At 36.8% G+C, this 20,927-nt stretch overlaps 1 non-coding gene across 1 annotated transcript; it reads left to right on the top strand.

Annotated features, from left to right (window-relative positions):
* The first annotated feature begins 20,247 nt into the window (after positions 1-20,247).
* Positions 20,248-20,356, top strand: LOC113177539 (U6 spliceosomal RNA). Its single transcript, XR_003300137.2, has one exon. It is a non-coding gene; the product is annotated as a U6 spliceosomal RNA (small nuclear RNA).
* Positions 20,357-20,927: the final 571 nt, after the last annotated feature.

Genomic DNA, 20,927 nt, shown 5'->3' with positions numbered 1-20,927 from the left:
GCCACAGGTTGAAAATTAATTACTAAATGTATAAAATGCTACATTATATGAGGGCTAAAAAAGGGAAGAAGAAATATTGGATAACAGAGAGAGGAAAAAATACAAGTGAAAGTAAAGGTAGGAAATAATGATGCACCCCAAAGTAAAAAGAAGGAAAAGGTTCCTGGTGAGTATTTAAAGACAGTGGCAGACAATGTGAGAGGGAGAGTATGGTGTAATAGGGTCAAGTGTAAACTAGGGCTAGGAAAACAAAGATAGAGAGAATGATGGCAATTACTACTTTGACCATTAGAAGAAATATGTTCAAATGTGTTGAAGGTACACTGTTGGCCATTAGGGAAACAACTCACAATCAAGATAAAGAGTAATAAATGATTAAAGTTGAGGTTTGAATGATTTACAGTAAACCATGCCAAGGAGAAGAAAGTCTTGTTGATTCCTGGTTTAGACTTCATTAGCATCTGGGACATTAGAAGATGTCTGTCATTCTTTAGCTTTGGATCCTTTCAGAGGCACAAGGGCACAGGAGTCACTGCCCTAGTTGTTATGGACCTCCCACTGGCTGGTTCTGGTGGTTTCTATTGTGTTTAGGAGTTCGGGATGCAGGGCTCTGGACTGTCCCTGTGATTGTGTGGGCCACCATGTACCCACTCCCCTCTACAGGGTCCTTTACATGGTGTTGTAGAGTCTGGCGGCTGTCTGTAAACACAGTCCTGTGGTTGTGTATTCTCCGTGGGTGATCTGTTGTATAGAAGTGTTCCCCCTGGTCTGAGCAGCTCACTGAATTACTGTCCTTACTACTCAGTAAATGGACTCGGCTGTATCCAAACAGTAGTGTGCCACTCCACAGTTGTGGCCAAGGCTTAGGCTGGGGGCAGGTCAGACTGGGAGCCAAGTCCAGCTGGGGGTCACTGCATTCCACTGCCTTGTGCCCAGGTAAATTTCTGCCTTGACTCATTTCCTGGGGGCTGTCCTGGCATTCTGGATCTGAGCACTTCCCCTTTGAACTTCCTGGAGTCTCAGACACCTTCTCATCAAGGCCTTTGAGCAGCTGCTGCCACAATCTAGGGAACCATCCCTTTATGCCACTGGATATATAGGCAGGCAGGCTTCTCCCATTTGTCACAATGGAGAGGAGGGAGTTTGAGTGATATTATTATTATTATTATTACTATTATTATTTGGTACTGGGCATTTAACTCAGGGGCACTTGACCACTGAGCCACATCCCCAACCCTGTTTGTATTTTAGTTAGAGACACGGTCTCACTGAGTTGCTTAGCACCTTGCTAAGTTGCTGAGACTAGCTTTGAACTCATGATCCTCCTGCCTCAGCCTCCTGAGGTGGTGGGATTAGAAGTGTGTGCCTCCGAAGGTAGCTTGAGTGACTTTTGGCTAATAGCGATCTCGCTTCTGTCTACCAGGACTCTTACAGGACCAACTGTAGTGGTGCTGTGGTTTAACTTGCTGCTGTATTGATTTAAGGGGGTGACTGGTCAGCTGCAGGCTCCACAACATGATTGTAGTACCCACAGGGCTTTCTCTTCGCTATACTGCTTGATCAGCTTAAGGACACTGATGTTCCTATCACACATTAATTTTTTTTTTAGCTTTCTTTCCAATTGGTGTTAGGGGCTGAGCTTGTGGCATTTTCTGCTTCCCGTTTCTTTCTGTTGCCCCTCCCTCCCTCATTCACCCTGGTTCAGATTTGGGGCTGGGGAACTCTGCTCATTTTCTATTCCAGTAACCAATCTTCAAGTCTCTCCAGGTCTCAGACCTTGCACTATTGGGTCTCAGGGAATTTATTTTGTCACTCAACTCTCTGCACTGCCTCCTTCCTATGCTTCTGTGCTGGGGGTGGAGGGCATCAGTACCCACTACCTAGCTCCCATCACCATCTCTCTCTCCCACAATGCACTTTTAGTCGTTTCTATTGGTTTTTATCTTTCTTTTATTTTTTTTTCTTTTTCTTGTCTTTCCCTCCCTCCCCCCCTCAGTACCAGGGATTAAACTCAGGGGCACTTAAACACTAAGCCACATCCCCAGCCCTATTTTGTATTTTATTTAGAGACAGGATCTCACTGAGTTGCTTAGGGCCTCACTTTTGCTTTGAACTCATGATCCTCCTACCTCAGCCTCCTGAGCCACTGGGATTACAGGTGTGAGCCACCATGAGGGGCTTTGTTTTTATCTTGTTCATCTGCAGTTTGTTAGTCTCTTTTCAGAATCCCAGTCAGAGACTCTGAGATGAGTAGAAAATACATATTTTTTCTTTCTGTAAAGAAGTCATTGCAAGCAACATAGTCTTGATTCATAAAATTCTTATGCATACATGTTTTCCCATGAAGATACTGGAAAGAAATTTCAAAAACTATATACAGTGGTCCCTCATACCAACCTTGAAAGGAATGAGAGAGTAATCTTTAAATAAAGAAAAATAATGCCTCATCAAAACAGAAAATCAGGAGGGCCATAAGGAAGTGACATAACATTTTCCAAGTGCTGCTGAAAAGAATTGTCACCTTCTAATTCTATGCAATAACTCCCCCTTATCCATGTGGAATATATTTCAAAACCCAAAATGAATAGTTTCTGAAAACGTGGCAAGTTTATATATGGATATATGTGTGTGTGTGTGTGTGTGTATGTGTGTGTGTGTGTGTGTACATATAGAGTTATAATTTCTTATTTTTATACACATATAACTATGATAAAGTTATATATGTATAAAATTTGTAAATTAAATAGGAGATTAACAATGACTTCAAATGGTTCTTAGCAACCACAACATACAATTCTTTTTCTTTCCTGTTTTAATTGAGAACTTTCATCTGTTTGCTTCAGAGAAACACAAAGTGTGACTCATTTTGGGGGATGAGTCCAAAAATTAACTTAAACAAAAAGAGAAGAGATGGCCTTCGAGGATGGGGGTAGTCACGAGAGCAAGTTCCTACAGAGTTAACGGGCCTTTGCATATTCCAAGACACACGGGAACACTACTCTTGCACATTGGATTCACTATTAAATAAAATAAGGATTACTTGAACATGAGGATTGTGGTATTGTGATAGCTGACTTGATAACCCAGATGGATACTAAATTACTAACAGGCAGGGAGTCTTTGTAGCATAAGATACACTGGACAAGGCAATGGTTCACATCCTAGGCAGGTCAGAGTGGGACAATGTAAGATATCATCTGCTGCTCATTACTGAGCAATTTAAAACTGATGAATTTCTTACATCTTGTAATAAACAAAACTTGTAAATATTTACTTTCCATTGAATATTTTCAGGCTTTAGTTGGCCATGGATAACTGAAAATTTGAAAAGCAAAACTGCAGTTAGGGCACAGGGAGACTAGTGTGTGTGTGAGTGTGTGTGTGTGTGTGTGTGTGTGTGTGTATGTATGTGCGTGCACTCGTGCGCTCACGTGGATGCGCATTAGAATTATAAATAAATACATATGTATACATAATATAATAAATATATACATACATGTATTCGAATTTCACAGTAGAACAAACAAAGATACACATTAGAATTGCAAAATAGGGAAGACTTCAATAAAAGTTTTTTGGTCTTGTTACATTATGCCAGAATAAAACTGGGGACTAGTATTCTTCTTCCATTAGAGACAAGTGGTAAAAATTCGAATGGGCTCTGTGATCCTTTAGTAACTTCATCCAAGCACATCGATTGGGAGATTAAAGAGTTATGCTGTTCCATATAAGATAAATTTCAAGTTTTTAAGAAATAACTCTCAATGCCAATATCTTATCTCTTTGAACCATGGAAATTATCATCTATAATGACCAAATACTTACTTTTCAGATATTTGTCAGATTTGGGTTTTTTAATGTACTCATTAGCCATATTGTTGGCACATGATTCACAGACACTAGAACACCAGAAACAAACTCTGGCAGCAACACAGAGCATCCTTCATAAAACATTGTGCTGTCTCCAAATGCCATGTGATATGAAGTTGGCATTGAAAATTCACATTTTGGTAAGCTAATAAAATTAGTATCCAAAGGGTCTCCATTTTATTACAGGAACACCATGTGTATTCAGAGCTTGGAGAGCAGGCCAGGCCTGTGTTCTGAATGAGTCTGAACAAGGATAGAAGCAAAATTCCATCAATACGTCTAGCCAAGGAGAACAGAAGAAGGGATGTTGAACCACATGAAGACTTGCTCACACTGTATAATGGTGGCCATCAGCCAAATCTCGGGAGCAAGAAGGCCAAAGAGACTGGGGAAAGTGATGAGACGACAAGAAAAGGCAATGTGGAAATGTTGGAAAGAACACAAATGTGAAGAAGATCCCTGGAAGTCCTGTGCGTTAATGATGGATGAGTCCAAAAAATGATGTGAACCAAAAGAGAAAGAGATGGGCTTAGGGGATGGGGCACTGACGAGAGCATGGACCTACCTAGTTAACCAACCCTTGCATGTTCCCATACACATGGCTTTCCCAGTGAGGAATTGATGTTTATGGTGATGACCCTGATTTGGGAGTCTTATTAAATAAAGTTTAGTGTGTTCTGTTTCTCAAGGCAGAGCAGCAAACAATTCTTTTGAAGGAGGAAAAAAAATTCATCGAAGGGGATAACATTCAAAATTATGCCAACTAATGGGAAAATGATCAGTTCCTTACAAGTCTCATTCTTCTCTCCATACTGCAAAGCTTGGCTTACCAGGTTTATGATAAGTCAGATTGCCATCCTATGGATAACACCGTGTGAGATTCGACTTTCCATAACATCACCATTTCTTCAACTGCCAAAGGAAATTATGTAGAATTCTGCCAGTAGATTTAGAAAGGAACTTCAGTAGAAATGATAATGGTACTTTTATCATATGGTATGTAGAGCATTTATTTTAGAACATCCAGTTTCTGATTCTTAACAAGATGAAATATTACCTATTAACAGCTGTACTTTCTTTTTAAAAAATATTTATTTTATTTAGTTGTAGATGGACACAGTACATATACTTTATTTATTTTTATGCAGTGCTGATGATGGTGGCTACAATTAAAGCACAGATAAAGGGATATGTTTTTATACATAGCAAGCGTGGTCTGGTATAGGGGAGCAAAAGTGGGGAGGCAGACTGATCACTGAAAACCAGGAACCTGGAGGGAGAAGAGAAATTGAGATTGTGAAAGGAGCCAAAGGAGTCAAGGCCTGTGTTCATTCTTTCCCACCCACCACTTATCTCTAACGGTGCTGTTAGACAATCAGCTGAACTTACCATGGGAACAGTGGCTGAGAATTTCTTGTCCGTCTGATAGATGTGCACAACACAGGAATAGCTATGCAAACACAACTGAATTTATGGAGAAAACGGCATCATTGTTATAAACCAACTTGAATAAGCTTTCAGAGTGGTGGGGATGAAAATAAAGTTCTAAACTATGCTAGAATGCAATGTTTAAAAAAAGCTAAGGGGATACACTGGTTCTCAGAATCCTGACTAACCTTTCTGAGTGACAAAAAGAACTAACACCCTGGGTCAGTTTCCTGCTGAGAGCTTACAGGTATTATTTAGTCATTTGAATGAAACCTGCCTTGTTAAATTGCAGCAGATGGTCTGGCCTTTCTTACCTACAGATCAGTGAATGTTCATGCATAGAAATCAAAACGGATTATATTTTCTGTAGTCATTTTCAAACACAAGGAGAATTTTGTTCTCATTTGAAAATAATTATTTCCAAGAATAAAACTGAAAATCTATTGCTTATAATTTTTTTAATAAAGCCTAAAATACTGTTAATTATAAAATGGACCAATAATTTGTGTTCTACTGAAAGTGAGAAAAAAGTTGCTGAGTTGCCCAATTATTCGAACTACATGGAATTTTTATTATATCACAGAGTTCTTTCAAACTCAGGTATCATCATATCTTTAGCATATCACTATTGTGTACACATACAAAGGGAAATACATGCCAAATAATTTGGATGTTTTCTAAACATCTGCCCATTCACCATGTGGTCTTTCTGCAGCCCTTTTCTGCTCTGTGTTATCTTTCTGTGTGTGTTTTCCACACACAATCTCATTCCCTGTGCCGTGAACAGCACTAGTGATGCAGTATTTCTCAAAATACTGCTCTGTGATGTCTTTTTTTGTTGTTTGTTTTTGTTTTTGTCTAAGCAGTTGGCACAGTTTCTGGAAGTTTCATGTTGGTGTTTTTTTGTTGTTGTTGTTTGTTTTTGTTTTTGTTTTTGAACTTGCATAAGGAATTGATAGAAGTTTTCAGAACACAACTAGGAATCATGTTCTCTCTTTCGTGGGCTTGTGAAGGGTGTGTTAGCGGAAAGCTACAGGTGGACTTGGCCCATCATGTGCCAAGAATTAAATCCAAGTTAGTGCTTGCACAGCCTGGCACCTGCAGCCTTATTAACAATGACTGTTACGGCCTATTGATTAATAGGTTCATTCTGTTTTCAATGCCACTAATGAGGTAAAAATGTGTTTCTTAATAGCAGAAAATATGAAATTTGGTGAAGTCAATCTATAATTAATTTCATATTTGATACATATTTAATACACCTACATTTTCAACACAAATAACTTGAGTTAATTGGTTATAAAATTTACCCCACATATTTGCCTTTAAAGGGATTCATTTTTATTTGCTTTTAAGGGGGGATGGTCAATCAAAGATTGCATAGTACATAATGTACTCATTCGAGACATGTGCATTAGGTACTCTGCAACACAAGGGTGTTGGCATCATAGACCAGGTAGGCACTTTGCCTCTTCTATTCTCTAAATATCTCCAGTGTGTGGAGAGGGCCCAGGAAGACAGCAAATACTCAAGAACAATTTGTTCAAAAAAATGAATCACAAAGAATTTTGATCATTAATGTTTTACGAACCCACCTTTGTGCCAGTATCACTTCCTTTAATTTATTTGTTTTTTTAATCTTTATCACATCTTTTTTTTGTGTGGGGGGGGTACCAGGTATTGAACTTGGGGGCACTCGACCACTAAGCCACATCCCCAGCCCTATTTTGTATTTTATTTGGAGACAGGATCTGAGTTGCTTAGTGCCTCTCTTTTTGCTGAGGCTGACTCTGAACTTGAGATCCTCCTGCTTCAGCCTCCCAAGCTGCAAGGACTACAGACATACTTAGTCTATCACTTTTTGTAAAGTGATGGACTAAGTAATTACACAATTTCCACCCATCATATATTAAGTCAGTAGGGGAGTCAGAACACCAACTCAAGGATTTCAATACTCCTTAGAAGCACATGGAAGGTAATGTGGCTTCCTGCCACTTCCATGGTTCACCTTGATTTGCAGAGTCTTAAATGCAAGATACAAATAGCACACTATCACAGATCAAAAAGAGCTAGGTAATGAAACACCAGTATTTTTGCATGAGACTTTCTTGTACCTGTGGTATTCAAATAGTATATGTGGGAAAGAAAGACACTATACTTGAGCGTGTCTTTTTCAAATTATCCACTTAAAATAGTAGATAGCAGAGGTAGGTAAGTGGGTTGCCTAAAAGACATGATTTTAAGAAAGAGTTATTATTAATAATGAGAAGAAATGAATCCCAGGCATTGTAATTCTTCCAAGTTCAAGGAGACTAACTATATATATTTTCAACTGCATAATGTTGATTTCAATTGAATTGCATATACAAAAATAAAGCTATTCCCTTCAGTGTCTGTCAAATGTAGTCATTATCAAAAAAAGTGTTATTAATCATATTAAATCATAATGTTCAAGAACCATAACTCCAACAAGGAAGCTAAAAATTGACAAATGGGTATTTCATTAGAATATGCCAAGAACGTAATCATCTAAACATAATTATATAATACAGTGGCAATATGGTATATAGAATAGATGATTGGGTTACAAATTATGAAACTTAAAATGTTCAAAATATCAGTTTCTGCAACAAATATTCCTCTTAATGATATAATTTAGTCACACTTTGAGACTCAGTAGAGAAGTCTCAAGGATAAAACATCTTGGATTGCCTTCCATGGCCAGCCAGAAATTTAGAATCTTAGTTAAACAAAAGAAATATTAAAGGTTCTGTGCTACCCTCTAATATCATTATAGCTATCCATCATTTTCATTTTCCATAGTAATTATTAAAGTGATATAAATTATCCTAAAGAAAATTTTAGATTTTTTTCCTAGGGCATTCAGGTTTTCCAGGTTTTGGGGGAGAAGAAAAAAGGAAGTAAATTAAAAGTGGAAAAAAATTAGGCAAATGAATAACTCTGCACACCCTACAGCATATTATCACAGCACAACAGCAAATACATAAAGACTGATCTAGAACAGTTATACATAATCTAACATGTAGAGAGAGGTATGGCAGATGAGACAAAAGAATTAAATGAAGAAGGTCTGAACTAAAAATGGAGTTCCTGCTTAGCAGTGTATAAACATAAAAAATAATAACTGTAAACATAAGTGTAATTTATGAAAATATTCAGGAGAATGCAGATGATCAATGAGTAGTCACACCAATCAGTGATCCTGGAAGTAATATCATCTTGTGTACTGGGTAAGTTTTAGGTTACCTAGGATTTCCAAGGTTTGTGGCCCTGCTTTCCCCTGACACAAAATAGTTTTTCCATTCTTCCCACTGGTAAACTGAGTGTCTAGAACCGACTGGAACCTAAAGGGGAAGATCCAATGTTTGTGTTCTTGATGGCACAAGTCCCAATTCACCCCTGGAAAACGAATTTATCAGCCCTCCTGTAGCTCTCATGTCCTGTGCTTTGCCAAAAATGTCTCAAATCCATTTTTTTTACTACAAAGCTGCATAGTTTATAAAATATGTGATAATTTCAAACATCTGAGATTAGAATTTGGCTGATTGTCTTTTGAATGCTTAATTAAAAATGGGTTGATTGCCATAGCACTTAGTCAAAGATACCAAACACATTCCATATATCCCAAATGAAACTAGGGCAAACTCACCAGATTCAATGTCTATATTTATAGATTGGTTTTGCAGAAATATCTTTCAATAAAGCACCATTAAAACTGGCATCTTTAGTAGTATTAGAATTGCTTCTGTGACATAGTTGGCATAAACTATTTAATAAATAGTCCCTTTGGCATGGTCTAAATGTTTTAAATTACACTTCTTGTGTTTTTAATAGTGCTGAACATTTCATCTTAAATCAGCCTTCTATAAAATATTTATAAAATGATTCAATCCCCAGCATAGCAAAAATAGTTATAAAATGACATCTGAAATATGTAAAGAGTCTTTATGGTGTCCTCTCCCTTTGTTAATTTTCTAGAGTAGTGTAAATAATAGCAGTAAATAAAATGGGCAATCAGTGCAACTGAATGCAAAGTTATTTTGCATCTAAATATACTTAGAGGGAAAAATTTAAGTGGAAGAGAGTTAATTAATGACATGGCTGCAAAATTGCTATAACTATCATAGAGTCGGCTGTACTGATACTCTTTCCTGAAATTAAATTTAAAATGAACTTTTGGGCAACAGTTTCTTACAAGTGATGTACACAGTTCACTTTTCTGTATAGTGACTAAAACAGACTTCTCAGAGCACAAAGGACAGATTAATGTTGAAAATTTCAGGAGCCAAACTTTGCTGTTCAAGATTTGTCAAATCTAAGAATATCCCTAGACTATCTGTTATTTCTTTCTAGGAAAGTTATGATCTATCAGCAGTTATTCAAATAGGGTTGGAAGTGGTCTTTACCTGATTGGATAATATAAATCTCAAGAAGATAGGAGAAAAACTACTGGGAAGAGAAATAAATCCTTTAGTGAACCCATAAATCATGGGAAAGAGCCTTCAGACCCTGTGTATCAGGGTTAAATTTACACATTTTGGCACATTTTAATATAATGTGAGGATGGAGATGAATATTACATTGAGAGTTGATTTATATTAGTTTTTAAAAGTTTCTATAAAACTAATTTTGTATTTCCTTATAAATTAGTACCACACACCTCTCTAGAATGATTATTTAATGGAAAGCTTTCATTAATATTTAAACTGTAAACATACACAAAATATGGACAGCTTCAAACACTCACCATCTTCTGAATAAAATTATGCCAATTCTCTTGAATTTAACATCTTTCCCCAGCAATAAATCAAATGTTAACACATAGGTATTTCTAGTGGCAATACATGTGGACGCCAAGGACAGTCTTACATTCATTAATGCATAACAAAAACTGAAAACACAAAGAAAAACACAAACTAGTTCTTATTTGGTATCAATTTATTTAAGCAAGTAGCTAGACAGTAGCCAGAGGAAAATGTGAAAAGAGAAGCTAAATATGCATTTGTCCAAATAGTGGAGGAGGTTGAATTAGACATACCAGAAGGCTCCATGAATCTGTGATCTATGAATCAGGATCAAAGATAACTGAGGAAACCAGGGTAGCAAGATGGTGGCTAAGTAAGCTCCTGGGTGACCTTCTCCTTGTATCACACCAAGGGAAAAGGTTATTCGTGCACACTGAAACTTTTATAAGGGTCAAGGAGATCAGGTAAGATAACACAGCATCTGCTTTTAGTATAATAAAAGAAAAAGGCAGTGTAGAAGGAAGAAGGGAAAGATGTGCTGGCGTGACATCTCCCCCAGTTCCAAGCAGCAGAGCTTCCAGAGGGTCCTCCTTGGCTGAGGAGAGTCCTAAGACCCTCAGAACAATACCTCTGGACTGAGCTATGGGAAGTACCTTAGGCAGATGACCTACTGCAGCCTCCACCCCTCAACCTCAGCAAGCAAAACTGGGAGCAAGATGCCACTACCCTGGAGCCAGGTCCACAGCAAGCATAAAGCTCTGCTACCCAATCTCTGAATTTTGAAGGTTCTTATTTTTGATCAGTAAAATACAAGGTTTAAATCCATATGTAACGACAAAAAGTATGGATTAGACAGTCATCTTCAACAAAAAGAAAAAAGCAGGCAGTATTATACTACCAAACTTCAAAACATACCACAAAGCTGCAGTGATCAAAACACATGGTAATGGCATAAACACAGATGCGTAGGCAAACAGAACAGAACAGAGAGCCAGGAAGGGAACCCACGCATCTGCAGCCAACCGATGTTTTTACGAAGGTGCTAATGAACACATTGGAGAAAGTAGAGTCTTTTCAATAAGTGGAACTGGGGAAATGGGATATTCATGTGCAGAAGAATGAAACTAGACTCCTATCTCTCACCAGTTACAAGAAACAGTTCAATATAAAGACTCAAATTTAAGTCCTGAAGCTGTTAAACTTCTAGAAGATAACACTTGGGAAAAAGCTTCAGAACACTGGAATGGGCAAAGATTTGTTTTGGCAAGACCTAAGGCAAAAATAGACACAGGAAACAATACCATAAATAAATGGATGGGATTACAGCAAACTAAAAAAGCTTCTGCACAGCAAAGGAAACAATCAACAGAGTGAAGAGGCAACCTACAGAATGGGAGGAAATATTTGCAATTATACACCCACAATTATACATCTTATATGTTCCAGAATATATAAGGAACTCCAAAATCTTAATAACAAAACAACAAATAACCTGATTTTTAAAATAGACAATAGATCTAAGTAGACATTTCTCAAAAAAAAAAGACTTACAAAGGGCTAACATGTACGTGGCAAAAATGCTCAACCATCAGGGAAGTACAAATCAAAGACACAAGGAGATATCACCTAATAATGGCTACTGTCAAAAACAAAACAAACAAACAACAGCAACAACAACAAAAAAAACTAAAGACAGCAAGTGCAGGGAGAAATGTGGAGAAAGGGAAACCTTTGCACACTGGGGTGAGAATGTTAATTAGTACAGCCATTACAGAAAACAGTGTGGGGGTTTCTCAAAAACCTTAAAATAGAACTGCTGTATGATCCAGCAGTCATATTACTGGGTATATAACCAAAGAGGCAAGATCAGTGTGTTAAAGAGACATCTGCACTGTTCACAAGAATCAAGAAATGGAAGCAACCCAGGTGTCCACCTGCTGATGACTGAGTAATGGTAGTCCACTTAATGCTGTAAATATAGCCTTTGTGGCTCTGTCACTGCAACCTACTTTTTAAATGGACATGGTTCTTTCTCTTCCTCTCTCCCTTATCTTCCCCTCCCTAATCACAGGGGAAACAGGATTACTTTTCTTCCCCACCTTAGACAGATTTATCTGTCCTGGAGCACACACTCACCACAAGAACAAAGTAATCCAGACTTTAAGCATGGCACCAGTAGGTCTCAGAAATGACTGTATTCCAAATTAACAAGTGAATTACAACTCTAGACAGGGGAATAGCTAGAATATAACCTTTGAGTCACCTCTTTCTGGGAATCAGAACCTCTGGGACAGGAGTCCCTTGTGTTTCTCCTTTGGTAGCAAAGCAATAAAACTTTTTTTTCCTTTTTCTAAAACTGCATCCTTGTTATTGGTTTTGCATCAGGGACAGGAACTAAGCTTCCAGTAACAAATGGATTAATAAAGATGTACATATGCATGGCAAAATAATAATTAGTCTTAGAAAATGAATGTGATACTATAATTTACAACAGCACGGATGGAACTGGAGGTCATTATGTTAAGTCAAATAAGCCAGGCACAGAAAGATATTTACCCAGTGATGGCAGTCTTGTGTAGAATCTACAAAAGTTGATCTCACAGAAGTTGAGAGTGGAATGGTGATTACACAGGCAGGAGATGGGGAGAAAGGGTTGGTCAAAGTTAAAATGACAGTTAGATAGGGATGGGGCAAGAATTTCCACTGGACCATGCTCCAGAGTAGGGTGACTGCAGATCTAAACAATGGTGCACTGTACATTTTAAAAAGTTAGAAGAAAGGACTTTGAAAGTTCTCACAATGAAGAATTAGTAAATATTTGAGAGATAAATATGTTTAACCTGATTTAAACATTACACAATATATAAATGTATCAAAACATTACAAGTCAACTCGTTAATATGGACAATTCTTTTGTATCAGTTAAAAATAAATTTAGAAAAACATTGTAGGGGCTGGGGTTATGGCTCCATGGTAGAGTGCTTGCCTGGCATATGTGAAGCACTGGATTTGATCCTCAGCACCATATAAAAATAAATAAGTAAATGAATGAAAGTATTATGTCCATCTGTAACTAGAAATCTTTTTTTTTTTAAAGAAGAACATTGTAAAGATAACTGAGTCTCAGAAGAAAGTTGGTCCATTGAAAAGAAGAGTTTGGTGAAACACGCTGCAAGAAATTTATGTTGCATCGTCTCCCATAGGACCCAGGCATGATCACAAATCTGGTGTATTATAGTTGAGTAGCTGCTGTCTGCGCCCACCATATTGCCATATTCTCTTGTCACTTAATCTGTCATGGCAAGATCTGTTTGACATGAACACCTGTCACTTGCTTTCTATGGCTTTGCCTCTTGACTGTGCCCAGCCTGGCTGGAGGGTGAGCTCCAATGACTTGAAAACAGCCAGCAGCTCCTGATGATGGGTGGCAAATATGCAGCCCAGCTTCCTCAACCCTCTGTTGGAAAAAATTTGCGCAATTCCCTACCTGGCTGCCAGGGTTCTGCAGTCTGATTACCAGCTGCCCATAGGTGTAAATATTGTGGTAATGCTACATCATTGATTTGCTTTCTTTTTTCCCTACCTCCCTTCCTTCTTCCTACTCTCCAGAGAGTACCTCTCCGAAGGAGCCATTTGTGCAGGACTCCTTGATTGAGAAACTCAAGCTTTAGGTAGTCATATTAACTTTAGAATGAGCCAAAAACCTTTATATGAGATTGGTTCTATGAGAGAATCCAAAACAAGCAACCTGCTATTGCCTAAGAGGCTGTTTTGTTAGTATGAACAGCAGCTATAAATGACCAGACTCTGCTAGTTATCATAATAGGGTTTCTCAACTTGGTGCTGTTGACATTTGATACAGATAATTCTTTGCTGGGGAGACTATCTTGTGCATTCATTGCAGGATGTTTACCATCAACCCTGACCTTGACCCACAAGATGCCAGTAATTGCCTCCCTTTTATTATGACAAGCAAATATCTCCTTAGATGTTCCATCCCCCACTAAGAACAATTGGATTATAGAAATTACTTCATTTAATGCATCCAGTTAAATTCACTCATTCAACTACCGTGTTTAAAATGAATACTATGTACCAGGTATTGTGTTCAGTGATGTTGAAGAAAACACAAATAGGTCCTGATTTTCCAGAGTTTATTTTGTATTCAGAAAAAAATAAAACAATTATCACACAGCAAGAAAGCGTTCTTAATTCTAAGGCCCTTTCCAATGGAGGCTGCAGAATAAATTTCTTCCCACTCCCCAAAATAATAACTATTTCAAAGGCGTCAGTTTATGTCTGCCAATTGTATATGATTTTAATTCTGATGAGGTAAATGACTGCTATTTTTCAGTGACATTTCTGTGCCGTGGGAGTAAAAGATGAGCTCTCTGCCCTTGGTTCTTTCTTCATGCCTCTGAGCTGAGATGTGATGGGAGAATGAGCACATTTTGCTTTCTTTTACTATAGCAATCTTATTCTTTTTCTTTCCTAGCATGCACTTTTCCCACACCTTCCACCTACTCGCTTCCTAAAAGTTTTACTCAAGAGCAAACATGCTACTGTTGATCACATTTTAATGATTATAATAGCAGCAAAAACAAATTAAGAAGCATTGGAATGTTTGTTTTCTATAATTTTAGAACATTTTGCTTTGGATTTCTGAGATTTTTGCTTCTAACCTCATACACTTTTTTTTCTCATGAATCATGCTGGTATCATCTCTACTGCTTCCTGGTCTGACTGTTGTAGGAGACACACTTGGGCTCTTGGTTCCCTCCCACCCTGGGTCTCTGTGCTCACTAGTCCAGTCGATTGGAAGACCTCCTAGGCTGACACTATATACAGAGGGCTTCCTGGTGTCCTGAGGACCTGTGCATGTGTGCATGGGACAGGCAAAGGATACATGTGGTGCAGTTCTCAGCCAGTGATGCATGTGAACTGCACAATAACCATCCCTGCTTCTGAGGTAGTTTCCACACTCTCTTCCAGAGTTTTCCAGAAGGTGCAGCACTGTGTAACCTGTTCGTTGGCTTCTATCTTTCCTTTTGTTATTTCTTCATTCTACTAGGGTGATGTCACCAATGAATCAGTCTAATGCATGATGAGTTATAAGAGCTCAGACTTCCAAAGCAAGGCAAAGGGCTAGAAGAAAGAATGTTACTACTCTGAAGAGTTCACAATCTAGAATGAACAGTAGAAATGATTGGTGATATATAAAATATTGTCATTATCTTAAACATGACCTAGGATCTGGAGTTTAAGGAAGAAACTTGAGTCGGGAACATAAAATTGTAATATCTCTGCATATTTTTCCCTATTGATTGTTTTTTTGTTTGGGGGAGGGGAGAGAGTCAGAGAGGGTGCTGTTAGAATAGATTTAATAAAATTCTTTGTATTTTGGCATGTCTTTTAATATCTTAGGTTTTTTTTTGCCATCACACAGTTCTATTGAAAGTTTGATTTCTGATAATCAGTTCTCAGGGAGGCACATAAGAGAAGACATGATTTGTTCTGCAGGAGTGTAGTTTTCCTTATTCACATTCTGATCCGACAAAAGCTACATGGGTCGGGAATATCATCATGTTGATAGATCCAGACATGCACTCAGGCACCTGGTACATCTGCAGAGATTGCATTTCTGCACAAATCCACAGTTGACGGTGTGTTCAAAATGCTGCTGGTGCTCCGACGTGTAGGAAATGTAAACGTACCAGTGGCAGCAGACCACAACTGTAGATCATGGAAGAAACAGGCTCTCAAAGTCCAGGTCTCACGTAAAGGATAGCAATTGCTATTTAAAATTTTACTATCCAGTGTTTTATCCGGGTTTTCAAACCACACAACATATGTGATTTATACAGTGCTGTTTTGCTATTTTTGAGTTTATGTAAATATAGTGGTGGGTGTAATACAACCTTAATACATAATTTTAAACCATTTTGTGCTCTTTTTAGCTAAGTGTGTTATAAGATGAAATGTGCATATATTATGTTTGCAGGAAATATGCTCTTAAGTAAAAAAAAAAGTGACTAAAGGAATAATTTGGCAATTGGGAGATAAATATTTCCAATATATTTTCTTTCACTAAAAACAAATGATTACATGACAGCACAGACTTTATATGTTCATTGCTTTCAACTATTATGTACAGTCTTTAGATGAAGGAACCTTGTTTTAGTGTAATAGGATTTTCTTTATTGCTTGCTTGCTTTTTCTCTTGTCAAGATACCTCACAGTCTAATATTAAGTGCATGAGCTAAAACATAGCATTACAAAGGAAATCAATTCTTCTGGGACACAATTGTTAAACTCAGTGAGTAGAACATATTTGAGATATATGTACCTCTTAACAACATATTTTGAAAAGACATTTAAATAGGGTGTTAAATAATTTTAATGTGAAGATGAGCAATATTTCAAGATGTCTCTAAAACTTATAAAAATGAAACAAAAATATCTGGGATCCCTGTTAGTGACAATCACAGGCCCGACTGCTATGGTGTATTGCACCATATTTAGAGAACATGCTGAAAATGAAGTTATACTTCTGTATATGTTACAACTATAGCTCACAAACCCTCTGAGTTCCATCTTGGTAAGAATTGATAAGAGTTCCTTTTTTAGAGTAGCACTAGACATTCATTGGTACTTCCAGGATGATCTCAAAGACCTTGTAATCTAACCCAGACACATGCTAGCAGAGGAATGGCTAATACTTCTGAATGTTTCTGCAAAATAACCTTTATTTTTTCAAAATAAGGATTCGTTTTTACAGGTTTTGTTACTGAAAATATTGAGAATTTTTAATTATTTTATAAGTTCATTTTAGTTATACATAATATTAGGGTTCATTTTGACATAGTTTTACAAGCATGGAATATAATTGGCTTCAATTCAGTCCCTAGGGCTTTCTCTCCCTTCTCCCCCCTGTTCCCCTTTCTGTAATCTACTGATGTGTCTTCTATTTATTTATAGTTTTTAAATTAGTGCATTATGGTTATAAATAAAAGTGAAATTCACTAGACCAAGATAAAGGGGAGAGGGAAAAAAAAGAGATAGAGGTGAATTCCATGAAAATAAAGAGTAATCAGTGGAGTAGAGGAAAGGGCTTGGGGTGGGGAATGATGGGAATAGGGAGGACCAATAAAATGAATCTAACCTAACTTTCCTAGGCACATGTGTGAATATACCAAAATAAAGATTCTTAAAAGTTGTGGTATCAATCAAGATGTCTACAGGAACAGGAACTTGTTTAAATGAACCAATTAAAAAAATGGGAGCAGTGAATAGTAACCTTGAGTACACAGGCTCTTTCTAAAGGAAATTATGTGTGTGTGTGTGTACATACCAAGCAAAATGTCTTGGTGTCCAGTAACTCCAAGTGCCACCAATTTCTAACTTTTAATAAAGTGTGGAAAATAGAAAAAAGGTTTATACATTTTATATTTTTGAAACTATTCACAGTATCAACTCGTATTTTCTACCTCCTATATCTCTATAGGTACACAGTATTTACCACTGTTTCACAGAACAGGAAAATAGATGAAGAACAATGTATGTCACACAGCTATCTAAAAACATTAGGCACACTGGTCAGTATTCCATATAAGAGCAAGTCATTGCTGATATTTTAGTCTTTGTGTGGGTGAAACACTTATGAAAAAAAAAAGAGTCAAATTTAGCTCAGTGCATGAGTGAATAGTTAAACTTAACTTGCAAATGGATCCATATATAATAGTAAGCCCCTAAGTCCTGGATTTTCTACTCTGGCATTGTTATTAGTTCTCGTAAGGGAGGTGTTAGGTATTGGCATCACTATTGGATGCTGGGATGTGTATTAAACTAAAAAGAATTCAATTAAGGAAATCTCAAGGCAGCCATTGGCACCAACCAGGGCAAGCACATCGAAACGTGTCTCTCCCATTTCCACTACATCCTGACATAAACCAAGACTAAAACCATGTGTACATGGAAATAATCTTTTGACTAGAATGTTACGAGCCCAGCTTTGTTAACATACTCTTTCAGAGAGTCCTGTGGCCTCTGATTCTCTGTTGACATCACTAAGGCTGTCATGTTTGTGCAGGTTAGTTCACTCTATGAGAGTTTTTTAAAATTAAACTTATATGATCCATTTTCTATACAAGAAAGAAGCTAACCTATGACAGAACTTAATTTTGTTTGAAATGTTTTATTATTCCTTAGTGAAATGAAAAAAAATTAAATATATCTTTAAACAGCGATACCAGTTAAATAACAATATCTCTAACTAATAGTATATTCTAAAATGTGTTCTTACCACTGAAACAGATAAGTATGTGAGGTAATACATACATTAATAAGTTCATCTCAGCTACCCTCCTGTGCATATATATATATTTTAAAACAATATGTACATAGTCAGCATATATAATTTATTAGTCCATTTAAAATAAATAAAAAGAAATATTCAGGGTTATTTTTTACTTTTCGACAGGCACAAATTTATATTTATGACACATTAATATATCATTTCTAATTCTTCATATCTTGTAGCTCACCCAAATTTTTCCACTTTTCAATAATTAAAATTAATTCTGTACTCTTCCAATAAAACAAGTTAATTTTTACAGAGAAATCTTTGGAATGTTTTAAATTTAAAATATGAAGCCTGTTCATGTTGTTATATGACATGAGTCATTTCTTCTTTCTTTATGTATTTCTAAGTTTGCACAAAAATCAAACATTACAATGAAAATTACACTTCCATTTAAAAGTTCTTAGAATTTATCACGTTTTCTCATTCTAGGGAAAAAGCATGGTTTTATTATTACTTTTTAATGGAGAAAAATGAATCAGGGTAAAGGGCTAGGGGAGCTGAGAAAGGAGAGTGAGATGTCAGCAAAGGGGCAAAGGAAGACCTTTGTCACAAGGTGACATTGGAGCAAAGATTGATAGGGGCATCACTGACACAGGTGAAGACCAGCCCTGGAAAAGCTTCCATGAGAAGAGATGTCAGAGACAGCAGCCAAATTATAAACACTTCCTGTCCATATCAAGCTTTGCAGAACTGAGAAAGTACTGAATAACTAAGATGTGATTCTCACAACTCCAGAAATTTAACTTGAACCAGGGGCAAATGTAAGAAATAAAAAAGAATTGCAAAACTATTCAAGGTAAGTTCTCTTATATTAAAAAACAACAACAACAACTATGCCTATTTTTTTAAAGAAATGCTTCCATTTAATGTACAGTATTAAAGGCAGAGTTTATATTATAGGATGCTAAAGCTTTCAGTATCTCTCCTCTTATAATTAAAAAGGTATTAGCTATTTGCATTTAAATCTTTTGAAATGAACAGGATTAAGAGTATGCTTTGTCTATAATTTTATTTTTAAAACTAATTTGTATTTCCTTCTATGGTAACATATAAAAGGATTCTGTACTTGTAAAATTACTTCTGACAAATCCTTCAGCTGACTCCAAAGCATTGAAACAGTAAGGCTACAGGAGGTGTAACATTTGTGAATTCTCTTTATGAAATGCCATTATTGTCATATCTAAATCATTTAAATGCATCCCTTCAATAAGTGCATTGGAGTGGCATACCACTCACCCTGCAGTTTCTTCTCTTGTGCACCAACAATTTCAACATCCTTCCAAATTTACTTGGTCTCCAATTGAAGAGCAACCTATTACTGACACATCTGTTAGATGGAATGTTTAGTCCATCAAAATGTGGGATAGTCTGAAGAGTGCAATATTGTAATACCAAACGAGCCGTACTAAAAAAGACCATGTTACTGGATCAAAAAGAACACCAGCTTAGGAGAAAGAAGGCATTAATTATAAAACTGGCAAATAGTTGAATAGTTGTCCTCAAATAAACAGATGGAAATAAAAGGTTGACAAGCACATTGTAAGAAACAGTGGTTACAGTTCAGCCCTCTTCAGGCATGTCACCAATACTCTCAGGTGTGTTTCCAAAATAAAATAATTGAGAGCCAATGGACAGTCATCTGTTAAAACTCTCCAAATAACATTTGTATATTGGATATTCTGCAAAACTCCATCTCTTTATTTAACAAATATTTGATGAATACAAGTGTAGGAAAGACAATTAGAAATTAATCTAACAACTCCTCTGCCCTCACAAGGCTTATAATCTAGTAAGAATATACAAAAGTAAAAACAGTACAGAATGCTCACTTTGGCAGCATGCATTCTAAAATTGGAATGACACAGAAAAAATATGAGCACAGTCCCTGAGCAAGAATGACATGCAAATTCATGAAGTGTTCTATGCTTTTTAAAGCTTGGCATTCAAAAATATATATTATCTCTCTCTCTCTCTCTCTCTCTCTCTCTCACACACACACACACACACACACACACACACACACAGAAAATGCAAGATGTGTTTTTATGCTGTCCACCAGAAAACCATTTTCCAATAAATTCTGAATTACATGCAAAATAGGGGGGGGAGTTACCATTTAGACAATAAATAATAATAATAATAACAATAATAATAATAACAATAATAATAAAGGATTGCTTCAATGAAAGAGAAAGGAATTAGTAAATGTTGGTGAGGATGTAGAGAAACTGGAAGCCTCAAAATTTGCTGTTGCAAAGATAAAATAATTATGACTTTGGAGAAATGGAAGTTCTCAAAAAGTTAGATACAAAGTTAGTGTATTACCCAGCTATTACATGTGATACATGCTAGAAAAATTGGAGCATATATATGTGAAATGTAAAAATGTGTTATGCATAATATCCAAAAATGTGGAAGCAGGACCAATTTCCATCCCCTGATGAGTGGATGAGCCAATGTGCTGCATTTGAATATGGTAGGCAGAATTACAGCCCTCCAAA

This window comes from Urocitellus parryii, chromosome 16, assembly GCF_045843805.1.
Source record: "Urocitellus parryii isolate mUroPar1 chromosome 16, mUroPar1.hap1, whole genome shotgun sequence".
Lineage (NCBI taxonomy): Eukaryota > Metazoa > Chordata > Mammalia > Rodentia > Sciuridae > Urocitellus > Urocitellus parryii.
This window is presented reverse-complemented; position numbering and strand designations above follow the sequence as displayed.